This window comes from Panulirus ornatus, chromosome 12 (genome assembly GCF_036320965.1).
Source record: "Panulirus ornatus isolate Po-2019 chromosome 12, ASM3632096v1, whole genome shotgun sequence".
Lineage (NCBI taxonomy): Eukaryota > Metazoa > Arthropoda > Malacostraca > Decapoda > Palinuridae > Panulirus > Panulirus ornatus.
The window spans coordinates 56,600,010-56,624,363 of NC_092235.1; the positions used below are offsets into that span (position 1 = coordinate 56,600,010).

Sequence of the window (24,354 nt, forward strand, 5' to 3'; positions counted from 1 at the left end):
AGAGGTTATGTAATCTTGTCTGGGTTCTGTTGTAAGAGCACAGATACGTATATCTAGAGATATACTGTAATATTCATATTATAATACGGGAGAACCTAGTGCTAACTGGTAAATGACGGAATCGTCAGTAAAAGTATTTCAATACAAGTGCTAACAAATACGCCTTTGTCAAAAATCCCCCCCCCACACACACACGAACAAACCTCACTGTACAAAGTTTCTGTGATTTCGTGGCATCATCCATTCTAACGCTTTTTTTTTTGTAATTATAGGAGGAAGTTTATGAGAATGTCAGTCATGAGAAAAATTATATTTTAAAAGATAAACAGTCATTAGCTAATTGTTAGCGTATGGTGGATCTGAATTTACATTTGTAATATCGTGCTTCTTTTTAACCATATGATTTTGTAAAAGGATTTTTTTTTCTAATATTTATGAGTGTGAATCGCATTCAGGTTTATATCTTTAGTTATGATTACTGCAGGTTCTCTTTCTGGAAAGGTCTTGTGTTACCCAAGACCCTTTTTCTAGGGGCTCCTACAGCTACGCTACACGAAGGAGCAGGTAGAGGATGGATGCCTTTGAAGCGAGGTCTGGGTTGACTGTTCTCTTACATCAGCTGGACGATGATACAGCCTCGTAAAAGTGACTTTTCACTTTCGGTGTAACCTCGAACAAGTAGAGTCCGGTAACACCTACATCGGTTTACACACACACACACACACACACACACACACACACACACACACACACATATATATATATATATATATATATATATATATATATATATATATATATATATATTTGTACCCATCCTACATTTTTTCGCATTTAAATCAAGCAGACTGAGGAGTGAAGTAAATTACAACTGGTCCTCACTTTCTCGTTCCACAGTACGACAAGGAGGTAATACTGGAGGCAGCACAATGGCGGTTGTCAGCGATCGCGTGATTTTTATTTCACACCGTCGTATTTCGTAACGGTGCTTTTGAACAGAACGTGATTTTTCGTAGTCATTAGCTTTCATGTTCTCTCGCTTGGAGAATGAATGTTCAGTTTTACATCATTGTAGTGATATGATTTAGAAAATGTTTGGTTTATTAAGGAGCTGAATCCCAGTAAGCAACGAATGTTATGTTGAAAATTTGTGTTGCGGGTTGCAGGATACAGTGGCGATGACAGTAATTTGGGTGTACCGTGCGTGCGTAAGTATCCAAGCTAAGCCGCAACGCGCGGTGACCCATGTCATTTAGTCTTCAGAAGGTTACCTACTATGGATCCACTGGTTATGTAGCCCTGTCACGCAACCTTGGACTAAAACTCACTGACTTTGGAGTCTAGTATTAACCATACTTTCGGTGCATGAACTGGTTCCAGCTTACATACCTAGCATGCAACTTTGGTGGAGAGACACCTCATTTCTATAGACCGTACAGTACCCTGCAACGATACACTTTTTTTTTTTTCGCTGATGTTTTGCGTTTGGTCGCCGAGAACTTTTGCCCTTGTCACGTTGTAGACATGTTTCCTTGATATCGAAAAAAAAAAAAAAATGCTGGTTTACACGTGTATCTTTGTTTATAATTTTTTGTTAAGAAAATGGATTTAAGATTTGTGCTTGAGAGAAGGCAATCTTGGAACAGGCTGTGTTACTGTGGTGGGTAGCATTCTGTTGACTTGAGCTAATATCCTTTTCCTGTTGTCAAAACCTAAGATTTCACTTTTGCAATCATTACTAGGGTTGATTTATGGCATGGCACTCTTGTTGTCACACAGAATGTAGACATGCAATGAAAATTTTGATAATTTTATAGAATAGTCAAGGAATTCTTATTAGATGTGGCACCTGACATTATTATTTCCGCCAAAATGTTGAAAGAGTGGGATTAAAGCCACTTTAGATTTTGAGGTGTGATGCATGATTTTTTTTCACTAAATTTCGCTGGACTTTTGTTTCATTGAAAATTTGTAATGCTTGTCAAATTGCACTCCTTGCAATTTGTCATTTTGTTCTGTTGATAGTCGAACATTTAGGTAAACGACTAAAGGAATTTAAACTTAAAAGATAAAGGTGGGAAGAGTTCATTTAAAGTCCAAAGGGACAGATAGGTGAGACCATGACAGTTGGCAGGAACACACACGATGTTGACTTAGTTTGTGTGAGCTCAGGGGAGGGGGAGGGAAGATGGTTCACTCCATAGTTTGTATGAGCACAGGGGAGGTGGAGGGAAGATGGTTCACTCCATTCTTCGAGGGCTATATAAAAACGATAAAACATTTCCCTATTGTTTTGTAGATTATAGTCACGCGTTGTGTACATTGTAGTATGAGGAAGGTTTTTACGTCTCAGCATCTCATTTCCCCATTGTTGTGAGGTGGACAATAGACTGTAAGTGTAGTATAATCAAGATGTCTGCTGAGAGGAATGGAATTCTTAAGTGGTAAAATAAGAATGCTCCCAGGTAGGAATATTTCGTTGCAAATGAATTGCAGATTGTTCCATCGTTAGTCATAGAATATTTGATTGCTGCATTGGTGCTGAGAATTCTGCAAAACTGCGACAGACAGTATGTTTAATGCATATCTATCAAAAGGGAGTATTATCTGAGACCATGCTTAAGTATCAATCTTTTGAATTTTAAGAGGAGGAATTATTTCTCATATTTTTGTTTATCGGAGGGATACTTTCTGCCGTTATCTCCCGAGAGTGTGAGAGTACAGCAAGGTATGATTTGGGGTAAAGGGCAAGGAGTGACTCTTTCTCCTCCTCTGGTAAAACCAAGGTGTCGCTCCTTGTATCCGCACCGGAGCCGGCATCCGGCAAATTACCTGGGACATCCGCCCTTTAGAATGCTCGCGTCTGACGCACGGAGCGAATCCTTAGTTACAGGTAGGGAAATGTGCTGTGTTCCGTGTCTCCGTGGTGGTGTAGTGCGTATTTCGTTTGGAGGACAGTGGTGTGATATTTTGCGAAAGATGGAATGTGTCCGGCAGTTTTTATTTGAATGTTTACCTTTCTGCCTTCGAATATATATATATATATATATATATATATATATATATATATATATATATATATATAGGAAAGGATCTCATTTTTGCGCGTGATGAGGTATATTCCCATGAGTCCACGGGGAAAATGAAACACGATAAGTTCCCAAGTGCCCTTTCGTGTAATAATCACATCATCAGGGGAGACACAAGAGAGAAATATAACAGTAAGTTGATATACAACGAAAAGACGTAGCTAGGACGCCATTTGGAAAACATGCGAGTGTCCAAGACAGACAACGAGCGTATCGTAAACTTATTATGTGGACAAGGTGAATTGTTTACAAATTTTATCAACAATAAAGTTATCCAATTTGTATAGATCACAAGTGAAAAGTCACATTGCCAAAAAATGTATGACGGGGGATGCAGTGTCTCGTTAAAAACTTCTCCCGAGTAATCTCCATTTCCAAGCTACTGAAGTTAGGGCGGCCATGGGCCACAGTAGCCTTTAAAAAGGGCATGGGTAACACCAGGATTCTCTTAAGAATTAATGTTGGGTTGATATTGCAGCTTGCTGTTAGCCATCTATAGAACAAGCCTATGAGTGGGTACAGTTACCCCTAGACAGGTAGACATCGTCAGCTGAGTTACGTCACAATCTCCCTACCGGAGCTCCGGCTCATGATTCAAAGGTCGTGTTGGGAAGTTTCACGTCAGACTCTGTGAATGGTAGCACTCATTATTTAAACAGCGGCCTTTGAATGAACTTGATGCATAGCGTAAGTAAACTATTGACTAGGTTAGTCGGTCGCTCTGAGAATGCCTTAAGAGGTTTTTATGAACGAGTGGTGTACTGGTTGTAAATACGAAGGAATTCAAAGAGCTTAGCTAGGGTGAGGCTAAATGAATGTTTAGCAGGGCGTATCTGAATGCAAGATTGCAGGAATTGATGTATAGCTGCCTTTATGTACGGAGGTGAAGCGAACTTCCTTGAACAAGTTATGGGATTTTTATTCCTATCTGTGATGAGGAAGTGTTACCTCGTTGTTGAATGTTTTCGTGAATGAATTTTTTGTTAGCTGTAATCTGAAAGTGTTAACATAGGCTTCGTAAATATTGATACTGTTCTGTTTGGATGTGATTGGAAAGCTCAGGTTCCGGCTGTGTCATGAACATCAGTCACTGTGGAGGAAGTTGTGAAAGTGTGATTCCTTCACGGAGAGCAACGTGACCGCTTAACATTGATCGTAGGAGGTAGACTGCCGAAGCGAAAGGTTAGTCGGGGTAGGTTGGGGGTGGGGGGCTCAGGAAGCTGACGGTATGTGTTGGGTGCGTCATCGAATAACGTTAGTAGCACTTACTCCAATGGATTTCTTCTTCAACCTTTCGTTCAATAAGTTTTTGTTAAAGGTGCCTGACTTACAGGAAGTAATGTGCATTATGAAAAAAAAAAAAAATACTCGAAATAAGGAACGTGATATATAGTTGACTGGTTAAACTTGAACATTTTGTTTTTGTTATTGTCAAAATTATCATATACTCTATATAATTCACACTTTTTTTTTTTAGGTAAGATGATATTTACAATTCATAGTGGTTTATTGTTAAAGTCTGCCGTGCAAGGGTGTGATCCTTATCCCCCCTTTACCATGGAGGCTTCAGCCCGTCTTGCCTGCAGCCAGTTTTCCCTCAAAGACAGAAAACTTCCATGTTCCTATTGAAGATAGTAATGAACAGGTTGGATGATTCTCGTTATCGAATGGTTCATCACCTGCGTTACTTAAACTGCCGCGATTCATATGTTTTTGTGGGATTATCTAACGAGGTAATGTTGAATACTGTAACTCATAGAGATTTGGCCAGGTGTCAGCAAATATATCGATTTGATCAAAGGTAGAAGTCTGGTCAGAAGTGAGGGTTCATATGTATTGTCGAAAGCCAGTTGGACTTGGCAGTTGCTCTGCTGAAAGCTTTCTTGAAATGTGGAGGCCAGTTGATTGACCAAAAATAAGTGCAGTTTTACCTGTGCTTCGGCAGACTGAAAGGTTTGTGTTCAGAATTTATTTTCTTTTTTGTGATTCGTAGTTCTGGGTCACACTGAGCGAGTCATTCATTGCTCTTATATCGCGCTGAAATGTTTATCTATACTTCATACAAACACTTGGTGGTACGTGTGGCAAATATTGTCTTTACAAAAGGTGAAGTTATACCTTGCGCATTGTTATAGTTTCCATGGGATCATGGAAACGATTTGATAGTACAGTGACACTGGGATGCATTAATTTCTTTCCTCTTCCTTTTTCATCTGTTCAGCAGTTATAACTGCGTACCATTTCTCTGTCCCTGGCCCGAACTTGACACTTTGATGGAGGTGTCTTGACCCGAAATACACACACATAAGGCTAGTATATTTTTAACACAAGCATTTTATAGTAAAACAGATAATGAAGATACTTATACTTGTATGTACACTTGCGGGCGATGTGTCTGGTTATTACTGTACGTACGTACGTGAATAAATTCTTAAAAAAAAAAAAACAGGTGTCAGTTAATTTCGAGTAACTTTGTAAGGATATCATTTGGTGTAAACGTGAGACAGGAATTACTATTCTGTGACTTTTGTCATTAATAGAATGTTGTCTGCACAAAGTGAAAGCTTTTACTGGTGCGTGATTCGTGATTCTGATTATTCGGTTGTCTCGATTGTGGAGGAAGTAGATTTATATATTTCGAATGGAAAATATAAGTTCATGGTAAAAGACTAACCCCAAACCATTTCTTTTGAATATAGCGAGGATATGTAGAATGAGGGGGTTTCATAGAGCATTATATGAACTAAGGTAAAAAAGATTTATTTGATGTAAAGTTTTGTATGTGGTAGTGTATAACGTAATGAAAATTTATTTGCCTGTTTGACAGTGAAATGACAAGAAATAAGACATCAATAAACAAGAAAAAACGTATTAAGTATACGAGGTGAAACGTGCGAACAAAACTGGCTGCTCCTGTATCACCGGTGTGCTTAGGAGGAAGTAGGGGGCTGGAGAAAGTTGCCGGAACGACGGCTTAGTGCGTGTAATATGGTAGTCTAGCTCTCACTTCCCAGCACAGTGGTATAATCAGTGTTGTATTAAGGTCTTCCACTCCTTAGTGCTGAAAATGTTTTATTTTTTCTACATCAGATGTATTTACGGTGAATAATGAAGATGATAGCCAGTTGATTATAGATATGCAAGGATGATTGTTGACATCTGTTTCTAGTTGAATCATATTTTTCTCAGTATTGATGTTGATTTTAGCAAGTCTTTAGGATGAGGGAGATTTACATTATTGAAGGATCAGACGTACTCTGATGCTGGCGATAATTATAAACTAGTCCTTAAAGTTGCAAAACCTGTTCAGTTATGAATCCTTACGTGATGATGCGAAGCTTCGTTCTGAATGGATAGTCTGCGGTAAGGTAATCATGCATTGGTTCTGTTTGTCAGTGACAGGGGAATCGTAAGCGTGTCATTGAATAGCGCCATCGATGCAGTTTCCTTTCAGGTATGTGAAGCAAGTTTGAAGCTTCCAACACCAGACAAACAAACACTATCGAGACATAATTTATCTATTCAGCTACCAGTTCTAAGCATGAGAGGGCCTGACCGCAAGTTCCAACACCAATCTGTTCCGGTCTACTTAAGTGTGTGCCGACACAAGATGATTTGGCAGATTCCCAAGCGGTTGGGGAAGTGAAACTTTTTATAATGCAGTTTTCATTATATGATGGACGTTATCAGGTGTTTCCTGTTTTCCTCTGTTGTAGATGTAGTGATGTATGTTTCAAGGGCCCCGTTTTTATGGTGGTTTTACTCAAGTGTCGTGAACTGTTTCCTGACTTTCTCCTTAGTTGACATCTCAGTGCATGTTTTGTTGGCACTGAAGAGACGCCGTATATCCGCGTTGGTTTGGGAGATGGCGTAGTTTTTGCTGCCATGTCCATTGTCAGTGGTCTGTTATAAATCTTTCAGACGGATGAAATTGTTTATGTTGCTTTCTCTGTTCCTATTGTTTTTCTACACGACCTCCTGCTTAAGTGTGTAAATAAAAACGCACGAGTAAGCAAAAGACCTGCTGAGAGTCAGTCTGTGAATAGTTAAGTGTACAAAGCCTGCAAGATCACTACGAGTCATTGATGTTATTTTTCAGTCTGTGAATAGTTAAGTGTACAAAGCCTGCAAGACCACTACGAGTCATTGATGTTATTTTTAATCAAGACCACTGCGAGTCATTTATATTATTTGCAGTCAAGACCACTACGAGTCATTGATGCTATTTGTAGTCAAGACCACTGCGAGCCATTGATGTTATTTGCGCTCAAGACCACTACAAGTCATTGATGTTATTTGAAGTCAAGACCACTGCGAGTCATTGATGTTATTTGAAGTCAAGACCACTGCGAGTCACTGATGTTATTTGCAGTCAAGACCACTACGAGTCATTGATGTTATTTGAAGTCAAGACCACTGCGAGTCATTGATGCTATTTGAAGTCAAGACCACTGCGAGTCATTGATGTTATTTGAAGTCAAGAACACTACGAGTCGTTGATGTTATTTGTAGTCAAGACCACTGCGAGCCATTGATGTTATTTGCGCTCAAGACCACTACGAGTCATTGATGTTATTTGCGCTCAAGACCACTACGAGTCATTGATGTTATTTGAAGTCAAGACCACTACGAGTCATTGATGTTATTTGAAGTCAAGACCACTGCGAGTCATTGACGTTATTTGAAGTCAAGACCACTACGAGTCATTGATGTTATTTGTAGTCAAGACCACTGCGAGTCATTGACGTTATTTGAAGTCAAGACCACTACGAGTCATTGATGTTATTTGTAGTCAAGACCACTGCGAGTCATTGACGTTATTTGAAGTCAAGACCACTACGAGTCATTGATGTTATTTGTAGTCAAGACCACTGCGAGTCATTGATGTCATTTGTTGCCATTCTAGACAGATAAGTTTCTCATTCTTAATTGATGTTATTGTCTGTCTTTGATGTTTGATTATAGCTTTTATAAGGATCATCAGCAGATACCCTTGGCTAGGTACATTAAGAGAGGGACAGAGCAGATAGCTTCCCCTCCCAGTTTAAGTAACCACGGTACTCTTTATCACATGTTTTGAGAGATCGACTTTATTTCTGATGGTATTATATATATATATATATATATATATATATATATATATATATATATATATATATATATATATATATATATATATATATATATATATATGTGTGTGTGTGTGTGTGTGTGTAGTAAGCAACGGTATTCCGCCCCAACACCAGTGTAACGGTGTTGCCGGGCAGTCCAAGATGCTAGGGTAGCCCGGAGGTGATATAACGTTGCTGGGTAGTCCAAGCGTCATATATATATATATATATATATATATATATATATATATATATATATATATATATATATATATATACTTATTAAAGCCTGCTATTGTGGTTTCAGGTTGGCTGCTGCTTTAAAAGGCATTAACTTTTGTTGTAAAACCGCTCGAACAAACACAACAATTTTGAATTACAGTCTTACCCACAGGAGGATAATTGTTTCAACTCCGATCGTATTCGAGCTTGCTTCCCTAGGATGATTACGTAAGGGTTTTGTGGTCATTGTGGGTCTGGCTGATGGAGGGAAGTACGTGGGTTAGCGGGAAATGTGATTTTTTTTCCCCCGCCCCCAGGACGACTTGGTGCATCGCCACCCACTTGAATCGGCTCTACGATAGTTTGATCATCTATATATTTATCTATATTAACTCACTTCAATCTCTGTAATTTTCTGTCTGCATATATGAGGTATGCATTTCTTTTGTATTGCCTGAAATGTTATTAGATACTTTATATGATAATGAAATTTCGTCAGCTTATTTTTAATCAAATAGTAACTCGCTCGTATAGGCGAGGACTGTTAGCTTTGGTCAGGTATGTGGTAAGCTGTAAAGATGATAGCTTGGATGAATTTATATTTCAACAGCTTTTAAAATTGGTAGCAGTCGTGTATAGATATATATACTTTTTCATCCAAAATGGCTTATGATGTCCAGTGGTTCGGATTGGCAGGTGTATTTTCTTGTTCGTTTATCACGAGTGGGTTGTGTGGGTCGAGTGGTGCTGGGTTGTAGTCACTTATGCTGCTACTGGGAGAGGCTCTATAACAGGACCTTGACCCCGACATGTGACTTTTTGTGTCAGATTAATGACTTCATTTTCAGGTTGCCTGGTATCTACTTAAACCCCAGGCTGTTTGACTTATTTCTCGTATGTTATCAACACCAAAAAAACTGATGTAAACAATTTACCACTGAACGCTGAGGATTCGAACCCGGGCCATCTGAGTAGCAGCCAAAAACAAAATCTAATTTCGGACGTAAGGTAAGAAAAAAAAAAAAAAGTTAAGTTTTGGCTGTTAACTTTATGAGGTGTTTGAGACCGAGTGGATGGTTACCGACGAGGGGAAAGTTAGCGAATAGGTGTTTATTATAGCATGAACTGGACGTGGGGTTTAGAAAGGGTTTAGAAAGGGCGTGCCCAGCAAAATGAATGGCTATTGCTATGATTAGTCTTCAGTTAGCGTGTTCAGACTGCCGATCGGCCTCGTTAACGTGAAAGTAAAATCAGCATATAGTATACTTTCGCGTGTAGTAGATTGATCGTCTAAATAGCTGTGACCCTTCTCCATAAATGTATTGTATTTCCACAAACTGTATTGTTGAACGACTTTACAAGGTCCCTCCATAACAGAGCGTGTCTCAGATGAAGTAGCTATTGTTCCCGATATGTTATGCTTCATATCTTGAGACGTTAATAAAAAGCTTCAAAACCATTTCACAGAAATCTCTGGTGATATCACTGCGATTACGTTGGTGAGAAATATATTGGATATCATCGGTAAAGATATGTTATAAATTGTTGTAATTTACTCGTATAGATGTGCCATACTAATTAGCACACTTCATTATAAGTTTCATTTGGCTAGTGTTCCCTTTCGTAAGACTATATGCTGCAGGATTGGATGCTGTCATCGCTACTACTGCTACAGACTTACTGAACAACAACTAGTGGTTCTTATTCAGAGATGTATCGTTCAGAGGGATAGATGCTCGGGCATTGTCGGTATGCAGACCTAGTTGTTTTGGTGGCAACGCGTGAGGCCGTCTGGGCTTGGTACCAAGTACACGCAGATTTATCAATTGACAAGACTTTTTTTCACGGTGGAGGCGGCAGTCATGGACAAAAGCCCACATTAAGGTTGGGCCATAATTTATATGGAGAGAAGATTTTGAAGGGGAAAAAGAAGAGAAGGGTGGTGTTCACTTGTTTTGGTGGAAGTGAAAAACCTTTCTCTTAGTGTGTCAGGTCATAGTTATTGGGAAAGACATGAGAAGGTAGAGAGCTCCAAAGCTTCGAGGTGTAGGGAAAGAAAGTTATCAAAACGGCCCACCCTTGAGTTGCCGACGGCCACACCAGCAATCATGTGACGCAGCAGCTTTGCCGAGTATCGCGTGGTCTAGCTAGTGGTGGCGGCACGTGAGCGGCCAGCTCTCGGGAGCTGGAGATTTCTTAGATTTTTTCTTACTTGTATTAACTCTGACTTCATGACCCTTGGTTGTGATGGCGTGGCCTCTGGACAGATCCTTAAGGGGTCAAAGAGACCAGACAATTGTGCTCAAGGGGTTCCAGAGTTCTCTAGATGTGAGCGCATTTGCTTGCTTGCTGCAATATATATATGCTTGCTTATATATATATATATATATATATATATATATATATATATATATATATATATATATATATATATATATAAGTAGTTTGATTACCACGAAACTCTTGTCCAAAATAAACATATAGTTAGTAACTATCTTTAGTGTTTGGTTTATGTAATAGTCACAGCCTCACATGGGAAGTGGTTAGTATTCTCCTGCTCTTAGCTCCCCTACCACCTTCCGAGGTCATCACCCCGTCTCCCCATCTCCCTATATGACGATCTCGGGGCCGCCGACACAACATTCTCTCCCCACGTTTCACCCTTGCGTCCCACACACCACAGTAAGGAAGGGACCACAGTTGGCCTTACTTATTATTATGCATGTTCCACTGTAGGCTGTGATTATACACTTTTCTGAGCATCACTGCCATGATGGTAACAATCACCACTACCATAATTTGGCGTGATTAATCCTATTTCTTACCACCTTTGACACCACCACTATCATAACTACCTTCCACAATTACGAGCTGTACGTACTGCAACTACCACCACTGATATTCCTAGTACCATCACTGCCACTGCTGCAGCCAGCACCGCCGTTACATATACTGTTTGCAGCCATCAAGAACACCACCATCACATTGATGTGCACATCCTGACCATCAATACCGCTAATCGGTTCCAAGTGGTCCTGGACAGTCCCATCAATTATGGGGGTTGCCATTACCAGCTGCTCTGCGCCCTGCCTCACCACAAGTACCAGTCATGACAACCGACTGTGCTGGGTCCCGTGGCCACCAAGGTTGTTGCTAGCGTAGCTCATTCCTCAACACGCTTTCATGAAATGCACCGGACAGTGAAGGCGAAACGTGGGAATAGCAGTGCTCATATACGTTCTCTAGAAGAAAGAACAGAGACTTTTCGCTTTTAACCCAGGGCCTTGAAGGTGGTATTGTTTTTCTCACGTGTGACCACGTCTGGCCTTTCTGATTCTGCATCGCTGTTGACTCCCGGGTCACAGTGGCAGGCAGAGCCCTCCACAGTTGTGGTGGTGGATTGTAAATCACCTGAGAGTTGACTTGATCATTGGTCGCACGAATGTGATTGTTCAATTTCATGTATGTCTGGAGTTAGCAAGATCATAGAATGGAGATGTTAACTCCGACAACACGTAGCATAACCGATATATGAAATGCTTCCTTTTTACTGTGGGATCCACGGTAAAGATCTCTTAGAGCGAGGTGTAACGGGCGAGTATTTTAGCCAGCCGTGTAGGTGGATCCTGTTCTTACCCAAATGCAGGTGCTACCGCCTCGCTTGACCCATACAAGAGCGGTTCCACCGCTCGGCTCTGGCCAAGCTATAGTAGGAAGCCCTGCGAAGTGTGTCCGACCGATCAGTTCCCCAGAGCCAAACTAACGCAGATTTAAACTTCAGGTTGTCTTGCTGGTAGCCTAGCTTCCCATTATCATATGGATCGACACTATATCGCATCGCGATGGAACGACCCATTAGGTATGATGGCCTAGCCTTTGACCTGACCTTTAAGGGCCAGGGCAAAGCTCTCGCCGCCTTACCCAAGGCTCGAACGTCGTGTTCGATGGGTTAAATTATCATTGTGTTAACTGTAACGTATTTTGATGTTCTGTGTAAATCTTTACTGGTATTGTCTTTCACAGGTAGCTGGCTGGCGTGGCTGGAGATTACTAAATCCAGGAATTCAGCATCTTCTATAGCTGGTGAGTTATTAAAGTACTTATTTGTTTCGAGCATTAGTTGGTCGGCGTCTTTGTGATGAGTTAGAAGCGATAATAGGATGTAAATACCTATGGTATTTGTCCCATACCATAATTTATGCTCATGATATACCCTCATTAGTCGTACTTAATTTTTGTACGCCGTGTTATCTTGTGTATTGAACTTTTTTATTGTTTAGTAGTTAGTCAAATGTCATACAATGTCACCACTTCCTACTTCCGATCAAGGTATCAGCCAATCTCAGTAGACAGATCACCCGAGGTTCATAATAGTATGTCAGCCGTTCTTCACTGAATTATGGGATCGATGTATGTAACTTTGTTTCTGGACATATTATATTTTTGTATATACATATCCATTTATCGAAGTTCCCAAGATACTGGTATATTCAACGCATCACCACTTTTAAGCATACGGAAGTTCTTGAGAGTATGCGCCAATGTCTGGGTATCGCTAAGAGCATTTAGATACAAAACTTCTGTATCTTATACAATCAAGTTGATCTCCAGTATCTGTTACAATCCAACTGATGCATATGTGAATTAAGTCAGGTCTGTTATAGATGTAAACACAAGAATAACTCTTTATTTAACCAGTTGTTGCATCGCAGTCTCAGAGACCAGTACAGTATTGCCATATGTGGTGCGTCGTGGGATGAGGGTTTAAGATCCATTATGGGCAGGAAGAGGAGGTGCCAACCCAAGGAAGCTTAAAGGTCAGATAACGAGTTATTGTAAGAGTTTGGGGAGGACAAGATAGGATTCAGGTAAAAGGTGAGTCAGCGCAAGGACGGAAAGGTGTAGGAGACATCGGTCATCAGGGCTGGTCGTCAGCACCAGTGAGTGTGAAATATAGCTGAGGGCGAAGTGGAATAGTCTATCTGACGTAGATGCAGTCACATGGAATCAGTTAATAACTGCAGGGGAGATACGGTATCATGTTGACTCTTGCATGTTGAACTGGTTGCATTATGAACCAAAGTTATAATCATTAGTGCTTCAGAGAGGAAAGTGGTGCTGTGATTCACTTATCAGCCGCATATCCGAGGCTTAAAGATCGTTCCTGTGAAAGTGAACAAGGGGGTGTCCGGGTGTGCCTGTAGCGGTGCCCATAGTTGTGTGCCCCAAGGCTGGACCACAGCTGTCTGCCCTTCACCCTCCCTTATTTTCGTAGCCTCCTTTTTTTAAATGTATCCTCTCTCTCTCTCTCTCTCTCTCTCTCTCTCTCTCTCTCTCTCTCTCTCTCTCTCTCTCTCTCTCTCTCTCTATCTATCTATCTACAAAATATCTTTCTCTAGGTGGTGTGACTTTGGGTCACCATTTTGTCGTTCGTTCAGTCCCGCCTTGCTCTTTCTAACCATTATGTGTGTGGGCTGAGCCACTACCAGTTTTACTCCATTATAACCGGCTCCTCGCTCGTATATCTCACCCCGCGATTTGCCAACCATACTGTTTCGGTCACCTTACAATTTGAGCGCTTACATAGGGATACTAACTTTATGAAGCATTGGATGGTCATTGATAACGTTACATTTACCGAGATCTGCGAATGAGCTTTGGTAAGAGAAGTCTGTGAATTGGTTGGTGGGCGAGGCGGGTTGTCGGTTACAGCTCCGGCTTTGGCGTGTGGCGTCCGTAAAGGGTTTCCTCGACCTGGTTCTGAAGGTGAAGTGGGCGCGGTTAGGTTAGGATACACGATCCTTGGGCCCGTTGTTGGACTAACACTTTTCTTGCCGGCGAAGATTGGCCGCTTCTAAGGATGGAGCTGAGCCTGAGTCATAACACAGAGATATTCTGAAAGACTGACGTCAGACCATGGCCTTCTGGATCGGTGGCTCATAAAGCTGGAACGTAAAACATGTAGCACGTTTTGCACAGATCTAAAAATTTCAACACGACGCTACGACCCTTGAACGCAACGCTATGACCCAAACACGAAAGTCCGTTATATGCTGTCGTACACATGTAGTAGAATTTCTAATCGCAGATCGTGAAGGAAGAGCTTAATTCTCTTCGTGATCAAGCATAAGCGTGAGCTTAGGAAAGGGATGAGAGAGCGAGAGATGGAGAAGAGGTGCAAATATGAAGGACAGAGGGAGAGGACGCGGGAATGTGGCCTCCAAGACCAAGACAGTGGCTGTGTCCGCGCCCATCCTGTGACGGCTAGGTTGTGTTCGAACTTTAGACAAGACGTTGCTGTTTGTACTAAGATGTTTGTGATATCTAGTTATATATATATATATATATATATATATATATATATATATATATATATATATATATATATATATATATATATATATATGTGTGTGTGTGTGTGTGTGTGTGTGTGTGTGTGTGTGTAATTTGTGTTTTGTACAGGAACTCATAATGCTTTTCTTTGCTGTCTGTGATCATAATTCCATCGCTCAGTTTGCTTATGTATTTTAAGTTGAGGTTAGGCTTACCAATTGTTGATAAGTTTCCAAGTGATTTAGATTAATTTTTGTAAGAATAGATGTGTGTGAGAGAGAGAGAGAGAGAGAGAGAGAGAGAGAGAGAGAGAGAGAGAGAGAGAGAGAGAGAGAGAGAGAGAGAGAGTGTGTGTGTACGCGCGAGCGCGCCTTTATTTACATCAGTACAGTCAGGAACACTCCCTGGACGCTCCTACTTTGTTGGCCGCAGAGGGAGGGTGGATGTGTGGGAGTCAACAATGGGTCGACTGGCTCACTTCTAGGGGCCATGTCACGGCCCCTACGCTCCACACAGCTGCCTGAACCTTGGCTTCACCTCCAAGGTGTTGACGGGTGGATGGCTTCTGCACTTAGTTGTATGAGTAGTGTTTCGACTGATGATAAGTCATTATTGTAAAGAGTTTAAGTATAAGGTTCTGGGGACGTGATTGATTAGGTAGCGTCAACTTTACAGACTTACCTTTGATACCACCAGCGTCCATAGTAGGTTACAATGACAGCATGATCTTCGAGGAGCCTGCGAACACTTCACCAGCCACCAGTGACGGGCTGTCTCCCCTGCCCTTGTGTCGGCATCCACACGTGGCTGCTCGGTTCGGCCCCTGTAGGTAGCAGGTACTCGTCCGCTGAACTTCTGTCTCGGCTCCAGTAAAGTCCTCAAGGCCGGTAGGTCCACCAGCTACTGCTGAAAGCCGGAAATACCACCCGTCTGACCAGCAACCACTGCTTGAACAGGAATATCATTCGTGGAAAACTTGGGACGGAAGTCAGCCTAGCATTATTGCTTCATAAAGTGAGTCAGTCAGTGGTTCCCGAAGGAGAATGTTGTGGTCACCAACGATATTCGCAATCCTGTCTCTTGGTACAACACTGTCAAGAGTTTGTGGTTATTCTGTGCGCTCGCCTTCAGAGGCGGTGGTAAGGACACGTATAGGTGGTGTCTACACACGCGACAGATCAGTTTTGTATCTCATTATTACCTTTGTTCTGATATCTTAATATTGTAACTTCTTATTTTCTGTTTTTTTATCATTTTTATCATTTTTTTTTTTTATCATTCTGTAATTATTGGGTCTGCTGAAGCTGCGTGCTGCTCTTCAGTTTCCCTTGCTAGTCTCGGGCTGCTGTTGCTTATCTCCTCTCCTGCTTAGCGCTGGGTTATACCAAACCTGCTGTTCCTCCCTCCCTTCTGTTGCTAGGGATGCTGCTGATGCGCCTCCACCATCTCCCCCTTGGGGACGTAGGGCCGAACCTTGTGGACGGTGACCGCGCCCTCATTGCCCGTTATTTGGCTAGGAGACACCTCTGACCTACTCACTGTAACCTCATGAATTTCGTTCGACGTAGCAAAGATTTTTCTGTGGGTAACAAATTCCCCAAACATTTGCGTGTGCATGCTGGAGATGATATCATCAGGGATAAATATGTGATGTTTTCATGTTGGTCTGAATGGGGTTTTGGCTCGTTTCTCGAGCCAGTATTAAGTAGGACTTGTTCACCATATATTTACGAGGTAACGAACGGTACAGAAGCGGTCCGGTGAGCGTCCGACCCCGTGGGGGTTCGTTTGGAATGCCGGTTGTTAATGGGTCAGCGTGTCCGTTACGTGAGGTGCCGGCGGGAAGGCGCTGTTGTTCGGATACAGGAGGACAGATCACCTCTACTGGAAATAACCATGAATGTAATGACTGGTGTCGTTGTAACTCCGTGCTTTTGCGTTGCACTACGCGATCTTTCTCTCGGGGCATGTCCGGTAATGAGAAATGTGAAACCGGTTTGTGCAACTCCGCAGCGTCATAACGGTTTGTTTGAATCAGGAACCGGTTTAAGTAGACCATGATCGTGAACAGTCAGGGGCAGCGTGTTAAGGGCAGCACTCAAGAGGAACAGCCTTCTCAACACCTTTGAAAGTGGGAGACGGGGGAAAGGGAGTAGAGGTCAGAGGAGTCCTTCCCCCCAGCTGGGGTCAGTGGTACAGTGCTCCCTCATCAGGATCAACTCAGCATTTGAGAAGTGTCAGAAATCATCTTTCCTGTTCACACTTTTTGTATACTCACGCATTAATCGACATTTGATCTGGCCGCCATGAATTGAAATACAATTAGTCGTACTGGCATATCTTAAGTACACATTATTATTGTATTGTTGATAAAAAGAGTGAACTGTTCAGTTAGCAAGAAAGCTATCTAGCCGCCGTACGCCTTCAGATGGAAAAGCTGGAAGAGTATAAAACAGTTTCACTCAGACACATTGTATATACCATTTGCCAGCCTCATTGTTCTAGTACCAGATCTGCGTTGTCTCTAGAGTATTCGTATAATTCGTACTTCATATTATTTTGTCTCCAGTGTATTCGTATAATTCGTACTTCATATTATTAGAAGTGGCTGACTGTGAGGTAGAAGCACTTGTCTTTGGTGTTGTTGCGTGTGCTTATAAGTGAGGCGGATTTCTACAACTTAGCCGTGGCACTGACTGTTTCCCTTCTCAAGTACAGCTCGTACATCAGCTCATGGCCAATAACAGAATGGCTAGATGATGAAATTGGATTTTAATCCTCAGAAGCAAATATAATGTTAGCTGTAAAAACGCTGCGTGTGTTGTAAATACCCCTATTTGCTATCATTGTGCATGTTTGATTTACAGTAGGTTTGTCTACTGCTCGATAGCATTTCGATCTTTAACTACAGGTAATTGAACTGGACCGGTTTTTGAAACTAGCTTCGTATGTTTCTTGTAACCAATGAAAGTAATTTCTGGGAAATACTGCATCATGCCATTTTATCGGTAGGATCTGTAGGAAACATCTGTCTCCCTAGTATGTACTTGTCATTTAATCAGAAAACTGAAGTCCTAGACGGTATGGAGTGTCATCTAGTACAACAAACAGAAACACTGCCATTATCGTGAGTGCTCGCCACCTCCAGATGCCAAAGGAAACTCCATAACTATTCAAGGATTTCATTCCAATTGATTGGTTCTAACGTGTAAGAACGACTGGTACAATTGATTGGTTCTCACGTGTAAGAACGACTGGTACAATTGATTGGTTCTCACGTGTAAGAACGACTCGTACAATGTATTGGTTCTCACGTGTAAGAACGACTCTTACAATTTCTCCGGAAGGTATTTCCTTTTTAGTAAATGTCATACAGGTATAGACAAACAAATTCTTAGGAACTCTTTTTGCGCTGACTTTTCTTAGAGACGAAATGAATCTAGGCTTATAGAAATTAACTTAGGCTTTTCTTATGAGCGAAATATTTCCTAGAGGACGACGACACAGTCCTTAAGCACTAGCATGCAACCCTTGGGTTCGATGGCCTGGCCTTTGACATGAACCTCGAGGTCATACCATCAATACCCGGAGATCGTACTTATCATTGTGCTCGCAGGGTCGACGCGTAACCAGAGCAAGCCACAACCGTGTCAAGAATTCTCACGCGCGTCTTCTTTTCCATTTTGGTGGCCACTCACCCTCCCGTGTTCCTGTAAGGTGACGGAAAGTGTGTGTAGGAGGAGGAGCAAGGAATGAGCAGACAGGTTCAAGGAAGGTTGGGAAGAGAAGGACGAGTGTGAAGACGCAGGTGGGTGGTTCTGGTGGACGCTATAACTTTATGTACGTGGGATTCAAAGCAAGAATCATCGTGCCATTTAGTTCTGCTTGTTTACATTAAAGACTTGAGTTTCTCTCGGTCGTCAATCCAGTCTGTAAACACACTAAATAATAAGATGATATTTTGTGTTTCGTCTGTTTTTGCTACCAAGGCAACAAGTGGGTGGTCAGAGGTGACTGAACCTCAAGTAGATTATAACTGTAAAGGAACCCCTACCCCTTCCCCCGTTTTCTGTGTCGGTAAAGAGAAAACATTTACGTCCACACGGCCGCGATATTGATCGAAATTAGCGAGATCATTGTGATACATATTTCCTACGTTGGTTCCCACGTGAACTAGACCATGTATGAGAACAAGTTCCTCTAGTGTGTGTGGACATGTGTGTAGTTGATCTTGTGCGAGCTCTCTCTCTCTCTCTCTCTCTCTCTCTCTCTCTCTCTCTCTCTCTCTCTCTCTCTCTCTCTCTCTCTCTCTCTCTCTCACCGCCATGTTCGTGAACTTTGTGAGAGAGAGGTGATGAGCATCAATAGGAGAGAGAGAGAGAGAGAGAGAGATCGGTGAGGGTGAGTGTGGTGGAAGCCGTCGATGCTGAAGGCTGGTCGTGTTTTGTTTTTTTCTTTTTTTTACGGCAGGACACTAACCTTCAGCTGAGGGACGGCCTCACTCATACCAACCTCCCCCGATTTTTTACGCTTGATACCATATCCCCAGCGCACCTTACTGGTGATAGGTGCGGGCCTTCGTGATATGAGTCTTTACTCACGAGAACTTTTCCGAGAACCCAAAAGCGATGCTTTCCACGGCTGGATGAGTACCAGGACCTTGATCACACAAAAGCTTTGGCAATACCTTCGGAGAAGTGTGGACTGTCTTGAGATGCCGCTGGTGTCTGGAGATAAGAAAGAGGGACGGATGTATATATGTCCTTGTCATGACGCATGGCACTGTGTTGAGTCAACCATGAGAGTCATCAGGTGATCGCTGACGTCACGGGAATAGGCAGGTTTCCATACTTAGCGGTCCATGGGATCATCAGGTATTCAGTAGCGTCAGGAGAGCGCTAGGTGTTGGCTATGGCATCTGTGACCATCACTTGATCAGTGATGTTGAGAGGTTGTCAGGTGATGCTGAAAATGGTACGTGTGATCAATTGATTAGTAACGTAAAGTCACTGTTAAAGTAATATATATATATATATATATATATATATATATATATATATATATATATATATATATATATATAGTATATTTCGCATAGAGTCAATGTTGTTTCAACCTAGCATTCACTGCCGCTTAAGATAGTAATTCCTTTGTTTGCAAATCATTAAAGGGATTAAAGAGTTTAATTATTATCTCATTTGTAGCTTAATTCGCTCCCCCTCATTCCTCTAGACGTCGCTGCAAAGGACGATTAAAAACCTGGAGATCCATGTCAGCAAGTCAAGGCCGGAGTTTACTGTTGATGGAGATGTTTGACAACGTCGAGTGAGTCATGTACTTTACGTATGTTGCAAGAGTGCGAGTGTTGGGTGGTAATGATGAAAGAACCGCTAACATTTTGTACGAGGAGGTAGTCTGCTGGAAGGACAAATGCGGACGGGAATAATGATGCCAATCAAGGCTAAAGTGTAACACAGTAAGGTAACATCCACACTCTTGTGTTTGTATGCTGGAGTCAAGAGGCGACGCAACGTGTGTGAATACAGTAGGTCGTCTACATCGTCGTAAGGAACGTGTACCTCGTGTCCTGAGGTACGCCAGGAGTTATTGTAGCAATGCTAAATATAAGGTGTACATCTACGTGGGGTTTGGTATCCGCTGGAGAAGAATACCTTCGAGCACGTTCTCAAAAAGAATCGAACGAAGTGGCAGTACCTCAGCTCTCTCTCTCTCTCTCTCTCTCTCTCTCTCTCTCTCTCTCTCTCTCTCTCTCTCTCTCTCTCTCTCTCTCTCTCTCTCTCCTGCCCACGAGGTGATGAAAGCCCTACACGGACAGATAGCTGGAAGGTTTAAGAAATCTGAAAATATTCCTGGGACGGTGTGTGTACTTAGCATCAGTAAACACATTGTGTCTCACGAGGGGATGTAGTTCCACATTGTTTATTCGACTTTTCTTCTTGACTTTGTTTGTTCTAAGTCACTAATAGCCAAGCCCTTTAGATATCGTTAGTAAATATGCCATCTCAATTTCATGGCTTCCGTCTGGGATTGTTTTTTTCTTCCTTTTTTCAAGAAGTTATTCGCGTCTCAGATTTACATATAAAAGGGAGAGTTAATCCCCATCACTTATAACTATACTGTATCTTTTGTAACCGTTAAAAGAATAAAATTGGAGATCGTCCATTGAAACTCTCTGTTCTCCACTTGTAAATTATTGCTCTCCAATCTAAAGTTAATATGTTTTAAAATTTTTGATGATTATAAAACTGTGATTAAAGATTGTCCTTCTTTATCAGGGGGGAGACACGATAATATTGAAAGGTAAACTTAATGGCATGATTATTACCGTCTATTAACGCGTCTAGTAACGTATCTTGTCGTGATGTATTAACTTCAGACTCCTATGGCCGTGAATCTTAGAGTTGGTTGAATATCTTGGATGTCAAAATGTGAAAAAATTTAATTATCTTAACATGATTTTGTCAAAAAAAGAAGAATCGATATTTTAAAGGAGAAAAAAGAATGTTGCAATTGTTACACCTTTCATTGTTCCTGTTCCATGGAACAAGATTTGTATTTGTTATACTGTTTATTCAGTTTGATTACATTTGTCTTTTTGCCTCAGTAAAGTGATATTCGATAGGGCATGCTCAGCTCTTAAAGTTGCCAGACCTCTCAGTTGCTGCTGTTGCTTCGCCCGATTGTCCTTCTCCACGATGGCTTTAGTAAACATTATTTCGAAACTCATGTTGGTTTCGGTCATATACCTTCATTTTCAAAACAAGACTGCAAACAGTTCCTGAAGGACTGTTGGTTTCCGACATGTTTTTGATTATATCCTTTGCCTTTTTAAGCAAGTTAATGTTATCTCAATAGACTGGATTCTAAAGATAATTTTAACTATGTTATGTAAGGGTTTCAAGTGTATCACTAGACGCAGGCTGTATATGTTGATGTAATTGTTTATATGTGAAAGATCTCACATTTGAGTATTGCCAGTCGTCTACCAAAGACTCGTGACATTTACCCATTTAACCTCGAGTTATCCCCAGGAAACAGCCTCACAGTCTTGAATGATTTTCACCTTTTACGATGTTCCAAGAAAATGTAACAAACTGTTCACTAAAGTATTGTCTAGACTCCCAAGGAATCTCGTGTGACCTTCGCATCACTGACGTGTTAGTGTCGAGAGTGTTTCATAATTCTTGACTCTCCGCCGCCTTCGTGTTGGTTGCACGGGGCTTTGCGAGTATTTGCCAGGTGATGAGAGGTAATTACTTGAATATCAGGGTTGGTTGGGCTTATTATAAGGCTATCAACTCACCCCCCCCCCCCCCCCGTCATTGCTACATCCACCTTCCGGGGACCTTTACTACCTCTGCAAGTGTTGAGAATAATTCTAAGACCGCACGCTCACTATGTAGGTCGTCGTTGAACATCAGGGTACGAGTATGATATCAGTATATGTGTCCGTGTTTATATACTTTCTTCCTTAATGTGAGGTATGTGTTTATGGCGACATGTGAGAGTGTGGGTAGCACGCGTGACACACTCTGACCTTGGATGGTGTTGTGAGATATGTTGTGGTAAAAACTATGGTATGTAGTGTACGGAGATGTATTATTGGCTTGCGTATCGTTGTGTGTGTTTGTGCGGAAGGTCTGACGTTTGGCGTGCTTCCTGCCTCCGTGGTGTTCAGTGTTAGCTTGTAGTATTGTTTATGACCTAGTCATTTTTACGCTCAGTTTGTAATGTTCACCGTAATGGATTCCAATCACCCACTTTTGTTTTTGTTTCTTCAAGAGCGCCGTCGTAACTTATGTCAGCATCAACCATTATCAAGTCCGCCATGGTGATCACTTTGCGACATAAAGTTTTCGCTGTCCTTTATGACATTGGACGCCTCGTGTGTGTTTAAGGAAAATAATGTAAGCTGCTGATTCGCAGTGACGATGCATTTTGTAATAATAGAAATTAGTGTGCAAGTCGGAAGTATTCACTCTGAAAGGAAATGCTGCTGGTCAAAGTTTTATGTCTTACAAATTAGCTTAACATGAGACTTAAGTAGTACAAAATACATATCTAGTCCAGGGAGTGATGAGGCTTAAGGAATGCAAAATACATATCTAGTTCAGGTGATTATATTCAAAAACTAAGTATTCTCATTTTATTAATCAGGTCTGTTACTTTACTCCTGTGTCAGTATGTTTAGACAATTTGGGACAAATAAGAATTTACACAAAGAAGTTATGATAATCATCATTCATTTCGTTGGTGTCTAAGTTACCACAATCACAGCAGTTACGCATTATTATGAGCAGTATATATGGAATACGCACCATAAACGAGCGATTTATGCCACTAGGCTATAGTTTCTTGTTTCTTATTGTGACATCTAGCGATCGTTGAGAAATGACATTGAAATATATCGTATTGTCATTCGAGGAATATACCAGGAAGTTCACTGGAATTCATACTAATGCAACATACCAGATGAGTACGAGTACCATGAAGTTCGGTCACCTTACCGGGTAACCTACTTCTCGCCGACCGCTACCGTGTGCAGTTTTGTTTACATACCGCGTCCAGTGCCTTGTTATGATTAAGCATATTGTTTCGTGATTAACAGTGTTAGTGAGTATGTGTTGCAGATTTTCTGTGTATTATCACGAATGTTTGTTATTTTTACTATAGTGAGCACATGAGGGACTAATTGCTTTCCCTGTGTTGTGGTCACTGGCGGTGGTGCCAAATTTCCAACCAGAAGCATATGGTGTTTGTCAGTCAGTGGCTCAGCTTTTCGCTTCTTACAAACTCACCATTTTTTTAACGCTTGCAAAATGTTCTTGTGTATGTTGCTTACACCTTGAACATTTACATATTGAAGTTCATAACATATGTTTAAAAGGAAACACGATTAGTTTTTTCTTATCAAAACATTACGATGGGATCGCTCAGTGAACTTGATATACATACTCATTTCTGTTTAGAAAGTACATAACGCGTGTCAGACTGCAGGGAGGGTGTGAGATATTGAGGAATTACGTGGGAAAGTGCTGGTAGGATGTGTGGGTAGGTGTATCATGAATAATGGGGACAGGGGGAACCCACCTTACGTAACCCTACGGCATTTCACTTTGGTTTTCACCTCCCTGAAAGGATTTAGTTTCGTAGGGCGTTGTGGCTGCGTCCACTAACCTGCTGTGCCCAGTGAGAGCCTGGTGTAGTGTTATTTGATGTGGTTATATGAGACTGATATGCCGTCTTGAGTTTTACCAAAGCGGGTAGAAGACGGGATGTTTAAATGCAGTGAGGGTGTTATGTAGATTTAGAGACTTGGTTAAGGCAGTAGGTAGTTAGCCTTGTTATATTACATCTGTAAAGGCTTGTATGCGGTGTACACGTGCATAATATTCACAGAGAAGCTTTTGCATGTATGTTGTCCATACATTTACTGCATAACCACCACATACCGTGTACGTGAGCTCAAAGCACACACGCTTACATTTTCTGAGAAGTGAGGAAGATAAGGCCGTTTTAATTTCAGCTGTAATTGCTACAGAACTCACAATTGGTTCCTGAAGCACTGGCTGCTTTCT

General features: G+C 41.5%; 1 protein-coding gene across 2 annotated transcripts in view; it reads left to right on the forward strand.

Annotated features, from left to right (window-relative positions):
• LOC139752073 (uncharacterized) overlaps positions 1-24,354 on the forward strand; it is a 67,943-nt gene that overhangs the window by 10,186 nt on the left and 33,403 nt on the right. Inside the window, exon 2 of one of the 2 annotated variants that reach the window (XM_071667917.1) lies at positions 12,446-12,505. The exons of the other annotated variant lie outside the window; for it this stretch is intronic. The gene's annotated coding sequence lies outside the window, so the exon portion shown is untranslated. The remainder of the gene's footprint in view (positions 1-12,445; positions 12,506-24,354) is intronic. 2 annotated transcript variants of the gene reach the window in all.